The 12,828-nt window shown below is 36.0% G+C and overlaps 1 protein-coding gene and 1 long non-coding RNA gene across 6 annotated transcripts in view; one reads left to right on the forward strand and one right to left on the reverse strand.

Moving 5' to 3' along the window:
* The window catches only part of kst (spectrin beta chain, non-erythrocytic 5 kst), a 79,588-nt gene extending 66,900 nt beyond the window's left edge, over positions 1-12,688 (reverse strand). The window contains exons 1-2 of one of the 3 annotated variants that reach the window (XM_046635522.2): positions 12,204-12,688; positions 11,817-11,909 (exon numbers count right to left, since the gene is read on the reverse strand). The gene's annotated coding sequence lies outside the window, so the exon portion shown is untranslated. Of the gene's footprint in view, positions 1-11,816; positions 12,092-12,203 lie in introns of all 3 variants that reach the window. The other 2 variants (XM_046635521.2, XM_046635520.2) reach the window with 2 other exon arrangements.
* On the forward strand, positions 171-10,169 carry LOC124223511 (uncharacterized). 3 transcript variants are annotated; one of them, XR_011177655.1, is made up of 4 exons: positions 171-309; positions 784-1,016; positions 4,362-4,532; positions 9,968-10,169. It is a non-coding gene; the product is annotated as an uncharacterized lncRNA (long non-coding RNA). The 3 variants fall into 3 exon arrangements; XR_006884320.2 differs by having other exon boundaries at positions 4,377-4,532; XR_011177654.1 differs by having other exon boundaries at positions 784-866; positions 4,377-4,532.
* Positions 12,689-12,828: the final 140 nt, after the last annotated feature.

The following is a 12,828-nucleotide window of genomic DNA, read 5'->3' on the forward strand; positions in this document are numbered from 1 at the left end:
GCCGCCTTGTAATTCTCCTTTAAAGTGAAATGCAGTTTACAGTGATTACGAAGGAAAAAGAGAAAGAGAGAGAGAGAGAGAGGGAGAGAGAAGCGCGCGGCAGCAATTAAATAGTACGTTTCTGATGTTGCTACTTATTATTAAACTCGCGAGCGAGTGAGCGAGTCAACCAGTTGACTTTAAACCACACAATAAATTAGTCTTACAGTGAATTACGCCCAAATATATAACACGTGCGAAACCGAGAACTGGAATGTCTCATAATATGATCAAGGCCAAAACAATTTTACGCTCTCCTCGTCGCAACACGTGAGCCAACGTTTATATCTGTTTTATGAAACTTAATTCGTGAATAACTGACGAATTGCAATTAATTTTATGTTATATCGCAATACGCGGATGTATTTGTTTATTCCATCTTCTAACGATTTCTTTCTTCTTTTTTTTGTATATCTAGAAATCACAGCGTTCTCCTAAGGTATCTTTAACGGGATTGACGCATTTGATACAGAAATTCGTGACTTCAATTTGATACATTACAATTGTTGGAAAGTTTCCTCATGACGTCAGAGCATGATTTTCGGCGCCATTTTGTCACCACATGACCTAAGTTTTTAATTTTAACAGCGGAAAATCGTAATTCTTGAGGTTTCAAATTACTCATGGCACATAAATTAATGAAACATAATCAATAATGTACCTGTTCTACTAGCCACACGCGAAAAACACGGTCAACGATCAACTGTCAAGCCTGGTTACGTTGGTTTGATTTTTTTCCACCAGATGCCGCATTAAAAAGTGACAATCCCAATGGTGCAGGCAACAGATCTTTTCACAAAAGAGATTTCATCGGAAAAACTGTGAAGGTAATTTATACTTCTTTGGAGATACTTTTCATTCCGTTATGGCAATTATTGTAATATCTTTGTTCACTCTGCCGAGTGAATTGATTGGCGTGACTTTGGATGACTTCACGATCTGAAAGAGGTTAAAGTATGACTCGACGTGATTTGAAGGTAATTACAATGGCTGAACGTTGATACAAGTTAATCTTTCACATTAGTGTATTTTTATTCAACTCCTCTCCTACGTGACTTCACGCACGAAATCACGTGACTTGAGATCATGTTGAAGTTAGCAACGTTACCGTAACGATTTGTGCTGAGGAAAAACCGTTATTTCGCGATTTTGGAACTGTTTGAAATTCAGTAAATCGCAATAAAACAAAACATACTTATATTTTGTAACCTTAGTTCCTTAAAAATTGTTACGTAAACGTAAGAAAATAGTATTCTTTTCCAATCTTTCGTTATGATAATATTGCTAACTTCAACCTCGTGACTTGAGGTAATCCTCTTCACGCATATGAATCGATAGTGTGAATCTAAACGACTTCACTTGACTTCTTATCATGAATTTACGTATGACTCTTGAGGAAAGATTATTTTCACTTTTTCATGTGTGATGCCTCTCTTTTATATATAAGATGCTGGATGACTGTAGGTAATACAAGTATTACAAATTGCGATACACACGATCGAATATCTACGAATAATAAATGATCGATGGGCGTTCGCGTATATTCAAACATGTATGAAACACTAATCTCAGCAGGTATAAATTAAGTAACGGATGGGACTGACTGGCTCAAGGACGACGAGGATTAAGCGAGTGTCGAAATTTTGCCTCAATTCATTTTACGGCCTTATAGTCGTCGGCCGATAAGATATGTTGCGGTACATACCATGTCTCTTATACACTAAGTATACATGCATACGTACACTTGGGAACAATGAATCTAAGACGGCTGATTTTTTAAACTAGACAGTCATGTTGGCAACACAGAGAAATCTACAGCGCCATAGTCGGCCGAGCGCATAACAAACTTAATCTCAATAAACATAACCTAACCCATGACCGTCGAATCTAACCTTAGAATACGTGTCAATCTAAAAAGTCATCATCCCCGCGGAATTTTAAGGTTAGATTCGACGGTCATGGGTTATGTTATGTTTATTGAGATTGAGTTAGTTTCACGTTTGGCCGACTATGGCGCTGCAGGTTTCTCTGCGTTGCCAACAGACTATCTAGTGTAAAAAATTAGACGTCTCAGATTCATTGTCCCCAAGTGTACATCTTATACGTGCACGTATTATATGCCGCAGTGAAACATGGAACTTAATGAGGCTGAAGTTAGTAACGTTAACGTAATGGAACATTGGGGGGAAAAATAACTATTTTGCAAGTTTACAGTGACTTTGAAGTAATCATGTCTTCAAAATATGAATAACTTTTGCCTTGTTATGATTTACTGCGTATGTCAGACATCCCTGCAATTGTGAAATAACGATTTTTCCGAAAAGTAAGCCATTACGTCGTTACTGACTTCAGTCACGTGGAATTTAGATTTCCCTGAATTATCCTGCAGCCTTACCAGAATCACAATTCAACATTTTTCTTCCATGAAGGTTTAAACTTATATACATTTCATAAGATGAACACAAATCTGACAAAATTATACTGTGACATGTTGTTGCGAAAGAAATTTGAATCTTTTTAATTTTCGTACATCTCACTGGGGTCTCAGATGTTCGAAAATGTTTCTAAAATATTTTATAAACCAACTTTGTCGATGCGTTATAAAAGGATATTTTTTTAAGTTTGACGAGACAAGTATGTCTCGAAAAAATAGGCGTGACATAAATCCGAGGATTAATTGTTCTATACTAGCAATTGTTGCCGAGTGTAAATGGCTGTGACCAATCCTAACAATATTACACACACTGTATACCCAACACTTTCTATTTTCTTCTCACGCTTTCGAATTATGTTATCAAAAAGATGAACGTACACAGTTGCCTTCTTCAGCAAATCCACTCAAGAAAGTAAAAAAATATTTCTCACCACTTATCGAGTTATATCAACACGTTTAAGAGGAGTACAGGAAAGGGTGTCACGCATGAAATGGAGGGGTAGAACATATGTACAAATATCGATATACAGATACACATTTCTACGTTCATTGACATGTGTGGAATTTATAGGTGGATGGGTGTAAAATGTGTGTCCATTAGGTAAATGGAAGTAAAGTATAAATAGATAGGAATTACGTATGTATCTGCTGACGATGTCCGAAAAGGTAAACCCTGCAGTTACGTATAGTCACAAGAATTTAAATCGGATTTTAGGATGATGATTTATTTCTTAGTTCAATGTATATGATTACTGTTTGATATTTTTTTTTTTTTTTGTTTTGTTTTGTTTTGTACCTGAGTTCAATTAAAATTAGATATGCTGAATACCGGGCGACGACTCGGTTCTCAACATACGATACAGATACGATGATACCCGACAACGACCGAATTGACTGAAAACTTACAACTGCAGTAGTACTAACTAGCTGGCAAGATGAAGTTATAAGATGTGCGATATCATGAAAAGTTATACAGACGTAACTTTTTATATTTTCTTAAATCAACGGTTCAAATTTACGTGCCTTTCAAAAGTTTTATAATTTGTACATTTTTGTACCGAACCTAAATTCGTAAATGCTGCACGGACAATTCGAAAAATAATGCAACTGGACTACGAAAGAAAAAAACACAGTTCATCACTCTAATTTTATTTCTATGCAGGTATACATGGATGTTAAGGTGTTAGTTTTATTTTTTTTTTAACAGGTTTAAAAATTCCATTTAGGAATAAAAATACGCCTGTTAAAATTTGAACTCCTAATATCAACATTACAATGTTACGCATCGCACTTTTCTATTTTCCATAAGAATAACATACGAAAAATGGTTTTGGCTCCTTCTGATTTTTGTAATCAGTTAACGATGCGTCGTAAAGGAAATTCACAGATATATTTTTGTAGGTAATTGAACGTTCTATAAAAAAAGGTCTATGATCATTTTTCGATAAATTCGCTCGTTCAAAAGTTGTTCAAAAAGTTATAAGAATGAGTAGATTCATCATAACGGACATTTTTGTAGAGCGTTCAGTTCCCTACAAAAACATGTCTGTGAATACGACGCATGATTAGCTAGTTATAAAAATCAGAAGAAGCAAAAACAATTTTTCCCCATGTTTTTTTTATGGAAAATAGGAAAAATACGATGCGCAACCCTTTATACCTGACTAGAACTTTTGAAGAAGAAATTTTTTTTTTTTTTTCAACACACTAGTAATCATACATATGCACTTGTACATGCGTGCGTATTACGTACATGTGCATTCCAGCTATATCGCCAGTAGGCATGAGCAGGTATAATAATAATGCATGGGTTAGTTTCTCGGCATTTGGATAATATTATAAGCTTCGTATTCTCGGCACGCGATCGGATAATTACGTCATCAGATAGCCCTTTATATTGCAGTTACGTGAGTACGGCTAAATGCGTATGCTGTTTGTGTTATATGGCTGCTTCTTGTACGTCCTTCGGGAAAAAAGGAAAGACACAAAAGAGATGACGACGAAAAAAAAAAAAAAAAAACAACAGCAGAACCGCCGACAGATATGGAGGTAAATACGGGTATGTATGTATGTACAATTACGTGTTCTACTAATCAGTTACGTGTATTCCTAACCTATAACCAACACTCTACATGTCTATATAAAACCAAAGTCAACGCATAATGAAAAAGACAAGAAAAGAAAACGCAAACAGAAAATTCCTTTATACGCTTACGCTATAACCTTCAATTAGAACAGAAGTTATACATAACATTACGTTCTTGCCCATGTGATCGTTCTACAATTGTTCAATATGTAGTTACAATCGTACAACATTAATTCGTAAGACGTTGATATATTTTCTTTTGTTTTCTTTGTTAAACACAACATTTATGATACAGGGTGGCCACTAAATCCCTGTCACGAAATTCCCTGACTTTTCCAGGCTTTCCAGACAAAAATTTTATAATTTCGCCTAACCAATTCGGATAAATTGGCTGTAGCAAATTGATAAACATATGGGTGTTTTCCATATAATTTTTAAAAGTACGTATACGTCCCATATAGCCGATGCGCACAATTCGTTTGTCAGGTAATATTTAGGAATATTCAAAGTTTGACGAGAACCTTCCGCCGATGGTAAAAAAATTTGTATTCGATCTAATTTATCTGAAACTTAAACAAATTTTGGGACGTATTTGTATGAAAAAAAAATATAGTAAACGATTCCCTGACTTTCCACGAAAACTCCTGACATTTTCCTAACTATTCCATAATTTCAGAATTGTATGACATTTCCAGGTTTTTTCATAATTCTCTGACCAGTTGCCACCCTGTCATAGTTACAAGTTTACTTAGTTTTATTTTAAATTAATTGTAAGCGGGAATTTTCGAGACCGTTGTTTTTTTTTTTTTGTAATCGAATGCAAAATAGTTAGGCCAAGGTCCGACGGACAAGTTAGACCAAAATATGTACGAGGCGTCCTCTCTGAATAACCAAACTTCTATGGCCGACGCCAACCGGCGTCAGTTCGTAATTGTGAAGCAATGTAAAAGCCTGTTATTATTCACTAATAAATGTTATTTGTTGTAACATAAACTCTCGTGAGATTTTATTTGGGCCAGACGGGCGAGTAACCTCTTACAATTAAATATACCTCAATTTCGAATCTGAATTATGAAATCCAAAATGGCGGATCAAAATTACCGTACACGAATACCTTATAATATTTCAAATATTTTTTCGGGACGATTTCAATTTCGAGGTATGTACATACATGCAAAATTAAAGAGCCATTCAAAGTATGCTGTGCTGTAGTTCCGTTTAACGAAATCTAATAGAAAAGTTTGAATATCAACATTTCAAGTGGAAAAGCAAACAAATCGAGTAACTTTCAACCAACGACATATATCTATATTAGACTGCCAAATATCGTATTACATATTAAGTAGATACTTTATAATTATAGTAACTTTGTTCTCGATCGTAATGAATTTTTACTGTATTATCTGCACCACAACAATATCGATATAATTCAAAATAAGTACCCAAATTTCTTCAAGTAAAGTTCTCTTCTATTTTCTTCAGTCTAATTTTTTGACTCTGAGACAAACAATTGAACGCAAAATCTGGACAGAAGAATTATGATTAAAATAAAAAAATTGCTTTTAAATTTCAGTGTATTACGGGTTGCCTGCCCGCAAGTCGCTTATGATAGTAAAAAAAAAAAATATATAGAAAATATAATGCACAGATCTTGACAAATAAATATACGATAATTCTGACTTCAAACAGCAAAACTATTATACGGATACTTGAGAAGTGTTACTTCGTCGGCACTTGCGGTTCTATGGTATATTCGCTGCAGGCTGAACACATTGAGAGATGAGATCTGCTCACACCTTACACCACTATAATTTATATTATAAATTACATTGATCCACCTTCCAGAGATAAGATATCGCCTCGTAAGTATATACCCGAGTGTATATACAAGTTCCATACATATGCCATTAGAGCTTATACGTTATGTAAGTGGAACGAACAGGTTTCTAGGGCTTCGCGACGCTGCGCGGTAAATTTTTTGCCTCTTCTATCATCATCACTTTGATAAAAGTAGAGCACCTCATGAAATTTGCACAGGCATACGATACTTTCGTCGTGGAAGTATCAGTAGTATAAGGAAGAACAGATGGAAATACTTTACATTTATCTTCGGTAAATTATAATTAATATTTCACTAATTACTCGTTACTATATATTTCTTATTTTATTTAGGAAACATTATTATTAAGCACTACGGTTTTGTTATAGATCGGAATATTTTCACATGGTGCATGATACGTATGTACATAATAACAATTAACGATCATGTCGCGAACGTACAGTCATGTACTGTTCTTCTTTTCTCGAATAATACATGATATGTTATGCACGATGAGGTCTGTCGAAATAATATATAAGCGTGTTAAAGATCCGAACGGAATTGTTAAAGACCGAAACAATTTTATATTCGTCGTTCTTGCAGCAATAGCAGCAGCCGCAGCAGCAGAGACTTGTATTGTGGAATTATAATGTATCACAATATAAGAAATTCGGGAATTTCAATGTAAACAACTCGTCTTCGACTCAACCCGCGACGACATCGAAAATACGCATACACGTAACGTGTATACATGTGTGTATGTACATATTATACGCTATGTAAATATTGTAAATTTTGAAGAAAAAAAAAAAGAGCCATTCTTTATCTCAACGCGAAATATGTTACGAACGGTATCTCGGTACTCAAGTTTACTGGGAAAAACAAATCATTTTCGCGTTTCGAAAGAAACAAGTTTCATAAGTCAGGATTTTGGAGGTATTTTACGCAGGGTATCCTTGAAATTTGAATTAAAATAACTGAAAATCAAGAGTTGACAATAATTCAACGTTTCTATCTGACCAGGTATGCGTTTTTTAAGCATAACGAATGTAACGGCGTAGAAAACTAATAACTCAATGACGTTTGTAGATAGATACTAGACATACCACTTTCTTCATCCAGAGAATCAAGCAGTATGTGAGTTCGTTCGCTGGATGTTATTTTTTTTTTTTTAATTACAATTTTTTTTTCCATCTTGTTATATTGGATTATCTGTAGCTACATCAATTTGACGAATCAAATTTTCTCTAGACTATTTATTACGCGTATAGGTATGTTTTAGTCAGTTTAATTACTTAATGGGTATAAAAACGAGTTATAACACAACGTTCCTATTAAAATTCCGTTCAACTCATCTCAACTTAACTCGTATCGTAATCCCGCCGCTAAAGGAGCAACAGCGGGAGATTTGAAGAAAACACACGAAAGCAAGCCACGCGTGTAGATGAATAAAAAATTACATAATGAATGTGAATCACGCGAGAACTACGGAGAAGAAGACAAAACTTGAGGGGGGAGAAAAAAAAATGATAACAGAACGTAATTATAGGCACTCCAGTTGAGTTTTGGTGGAATTATATACAAAATTGGAATAAAAATTTGTCTGGCAGTTAATATTGCTCGATCGAATTTTACTATAATTTCAAAAACTTGGGTTATGGTAGGAAGAGAGAATTAATCGATTAAAAACATCTCCAGTGATATTATTTGCCCCACAGACGGTGAACACGAGTAAAACATCAGCCCTATCATTTGATGGTAATAAATCCGTGAGTGAAGTTCTTATTTTGGAAGATATCAAAATTCAAGGAAAGCTCTTACAATTAGAACTTTCTAAATGATTAAACCCTGGTGTTTTGATTTCGATTCGAATGTTTTTGATTTAATTATACTTGCTGACTAGATGTATATGAGGTATTCCATGCCAACTGAAAGGACATTTACCCTGACCCCCGCTAATTTGCTTCATTATTTTTTATATGATTTTACAACCTAAAAAAAGCACTCACCATTTTTTTCAGATTTTTCGTCCCAACCTTTCTTTTTTAAAAAAATGTTACAAACCCTTTTATGGTCCTAAAAAAAACGCCATTTTTTATTTTTTTTACAAAAATTCACATAATTTTTGGGTCTCAAAGCAAAAATTTGAGCCATAGTTCAGAGTGGAGACTTGATTTTTTGTATTTTTTAAATATTTTTTTAGTGGAATAATTTTTCTTATTTTGTATTTGTTACCGAACATCCGTTGTGCCATACTTACACAAACCTGTTTTTATCCTGCACTCGAGCAATAACTATTTGTAAAAATTCTCTAGAGATCTTTACAGCGGAGGAAATAAGCCCAAAGTCAAGCAGTGTCGGATAAAAAAATAGCCAGAGTTAAATCATTTTCAACGTTTTAGTAACAAAATCTTTCTTCAAATTGTTAACACCTTGATTTGTGATATTATAATTAACTTAGATTTATATCTATAACATATTAGGGACGTGATTTATTCACATTTACCATCGTTGGCATATTTTAAGATTGGAGATTTTTTCAACAATTATTCCGTCTTCTTAACTTTTGCGACGTAATTCCAACTATTTATATAGGTGTACAGATCAATTTTCGAAAATCCTAGACACTTCCTGGAACGAAAAACACATTGAGCCAGCTACGATTTTTGTTGGCAAAGTTGGGTTCACAAGTCGGTATAATAGCCCAGTCAAAATAGGTCTGAATAAAAAATATTCGGGATATGGGTAAATTTTTGTGCACAGGGGTTTTCGACCCACAGAAACTCAATTCTGAACTCATTTTGAGTTGCATGGCCAGTGTTTCAAGAAAACAGCAAAATTTTACCATTTTTTCATTTTCCTCAAAAACTGCTATCGATAGATGAAAAAGATTTGACCAAATTAAGAAACAATATATTATTTCACCAAAATTCCCCAGATGCCGTCGATAAGTAGCATTTCTTTTTTCCAAATCGGTTAATCCGATTTCGTTCCCGACATATGAGGACATAATTCGTTGTTGAATTTTCCGCTCTACGCGACGGTCAAGTTATTTTCCATCTATCGATAGCAGTTTTTGAAGAAAACGTAAAAAACGTCGAATTCTGCCGTTTCTTCCAAACGCCGGCTATGCAGCACAAGAATGACTTGAAATTTGACCCCCTGAGGGTCGAAAACTCCTATACACAAAAATGCAGCTATATCCCGAATGCTTCGATTGCTTAGGCACCGAAGGGGGGGGGGGGGAGGTGGAGTTCGACTGAGTCTTGTCTCAAAGGAGATACGCGTACCGATGCGTACTACGAAGAGGTAAGAAGAGGGAGAGATATTTAGCCGTCTCAGCTTCTTCGCTTCTGCTCGCTCTGTACTCCGATTCGACTGAACTCGGCCCGCAGTTATGATAACAAAATATGAATAGCATTGCTGTAATTTGGAGAGGTGTATGTATCTGTAAGATTACTGATAGAAAAAAAATTTAAACCGGTTTTTAACGGGTATCTGGAAAACGTTCGGACAGATTTTGTTTAAACCCTGCAGCCGATTTGAAAATTAGATAGAAATTTTACATAAATGCATTTTTTTTTTGCAGGTGCTATCAGAACCTCAATTGTTAAGCAACTGAAATTTTGAATTTCTTCGACAAAACGCCTTAGCAGTAACCTTTCGTGGCTACAGATAGGCGATAAAATATCTCGTTGGCACATTTGAAGAGGTGATTTGGAAAATGTTATAATATATATTTAAAAAGTGTCTGTATTGTGAAAATTATTCAGCAATTTTTTCTTAATTGTTCCTTGAATATCAAATCGCACAAATGTCATCATTCAAGACCTCCACCGCTGCGGTTTGCAGGGACGAATTCAGACGAACCATATATATATATATGTATATATAGGAAAAGTCTTACGGAGTATTTTCTCACGCTAATAACGAACTGATCTCGAGATTTGTAGCAATAATTCGTAACTCTACAAAATAATAGAGGTCCCTGACAACGGTGCAAGTACAACACGGCGCTAGCTGAACAGAAAATGAGATTTTCAAATCTACAGCAGGTATTATTACGCATATCATTATACTCAGGTATGTATAAAGGTATGACTGATATTCTCTCATCGTCAACAGTCATAATAACTAACAATGAGTTATTATATATAGAACGGATTGTCATTCGGATTGTGGTAGCGGTCACCACGCCGAAACTCTCCCCCCCCCCCCCCCCCCTTTCGCTACGGCAACCGGCGGCGCATCCTCAAGGTCTAAAATGGGAATGCCAACTACATATTTACAAACATCCGCATGTCAATCGGACGGAGAATAATATACCGAGAGATTATGTTGAAAAGGGATGATCTGTACATTACGTTGGCCATACTTCGCTGCCCCGAGTCGCGCTTACACTGCTACCAACATGGAAATTGCTAACAATAAATTCCTAAGGTTCCGGTCGTAATAGAAAATAAAGTATAATATGTTAGAAATTAATATGGGCATCAAATGTTAGATCCGAAAGAATAAGAAGATGAACGTTAACACCGATATTTGTGGAATGACACTGAGAATGTGAAATTCAGCATTTTCGTTGGTAGAAGAATCGTTATGAAAGTAGCGAATCGGCAACGTTGGCACACAACATGATCACACGTGAGAATTTGTGGGAAGTGGACGAATTGATTCTATTCTTGATATAAATCTCTTCTTGATTGTTACGAAACAAGGAATTCTATTGATTAGCTAAGAAAACCGTAGGTACAAGATCTTCAAAAATCAGGTTGAAGTTCGTCACGTGATAGCAATGTAGTATGAAAAACAATCGAGCTGAAGGTATGCTGTAGTCTGTCTTTACCGATCCTGTTAATTTATTACTTATTTTAGCGGCAATCAGAACCATGTGTCGTTGAAGCGAAAAATTCGCATATAGCGCAATTCTAAACATAAATATGCAAAAACAGTTTTTGTTCTACGCAACAATAATAAGTCTACCAGAAATTGTATTCTTCGAAAATGCAATTTATGCTAATGAGTTCCAGGCATAACACGCTTTGCAAACAGTTTGCTATATCATTTTTCAGTCTTAATATGTGAGAGCAACTAATTTGATCTTAATTGACAAGAATGATCTATAAATACCGGCATTCACTAGGGAATTTTCCACAATAGGTTGGCTGCCTAGCTAAATTCATCCATACTGCCAACCGAAATAAACGTGCGTCTTCAAAATAATCTCGTGTAAAAAACATGGAATTCGTGGAGATGTCTCATCTTTGACGCCATTCATCGTTTTTAATGTGCGGTCAATTGATATTGTCACTGTTAACAATCCACAGGGGAGAGCAGGATGAAAAATTACTCACATTCGAAGTTGGAAATGACACCTAACCAAGGTGAAAAATTTGCGTTCCTGGATTTTTGTTGTTGTATACAATGATGTTATTTACCTTCCCTCCTTGTGTGTTGATTTTTTTTTTTTTATCCAAATCCAGACTGGAACAGGGCACTCTACATCGATCCCAATGTCATCACCTGACGCACTTACAAAAGTGAATTACACACACTATTTCTCACAATGATACCACACGTTAATGAAAAACCTATTTGGACTTAGATTTTTCCTAAGTTTGATTTCGAATTAAATTCTCAGTCTCTTGTTCTGTATACAGCCTTGCTTCTTTTCCCTTTTTTTCCTACCTTTCTAGTTTTCACGTCGTCGCGACTGTTGACACAGTTTTAAACAAGGCAGATTAGAAAAACGAGGGAGAAAAAGCGAAGAAGAAACACAAGAGAAAGAGAGAAAAACAAAATATATGTTTATTGCAGGTACATACGTATTTATTTGAAATTTTGGCACACACAATATTTAGCAGGAAATCAGGTAAACCTGTGCGGCAGAACGCGTGCGCGCGTCACAATAATTTTAAATAACGAAACACGTTCGATCGAAGACAACTCTAATTGTAAATTATTCGTAACAACTGGATCGTTGCGCGAACCACGCACAGTTTTGGAGTTCGTGCGATGCTTCCTTACGTTGCGTTAGCGCGGCTTCGATGGACCTTTGCCTTTCGGCTTTACGCTTGCTACCTCTTCTCGGACTGGTGCTACTAGTCGTCGTCGTCGTCGTCTTCCATTCCGACCCATTCCAAACCCTCTCCTCTCCGCTCAGCTCCGCCCCCTCATCCCGCCGACACCGCCGGCAGCCCTTCCCTTCCCTTCGACGGCTAGTTTCTCACGACGTAACTGAACGACTTCCCCTACCCGCTATAATATCTTGTCAGCCGCCGAGCCTCATCGTCAGAAACTTTCGCTCGCCCCCTTTCCACTACTATCAAACCGCTGAGTAACGAAAAACGATCGTGGTTCGGGAGGCTGTGAGAACTACCCGCACTATCTTTGGATTAATTCTCGAACTTGATCCGTACCAATTGATAAGTTCGAACACTCCTCGAACGC

The sequence above is a fragment of the Neodiprion pinetum genome, chromosome 7, assembly GCF_021155775.2.
Source record: "Neodiprion pinetum isolate iyNeoPine1 chromosome 7, iyNeoPine1.2, whole genome shotgun sequence".
NCBI lineage: Eukaryota > Metazoa > Arthropoda > Insecta > Hymenoptera > Diprionidae > Neodiprion > Neodiprion pinetum.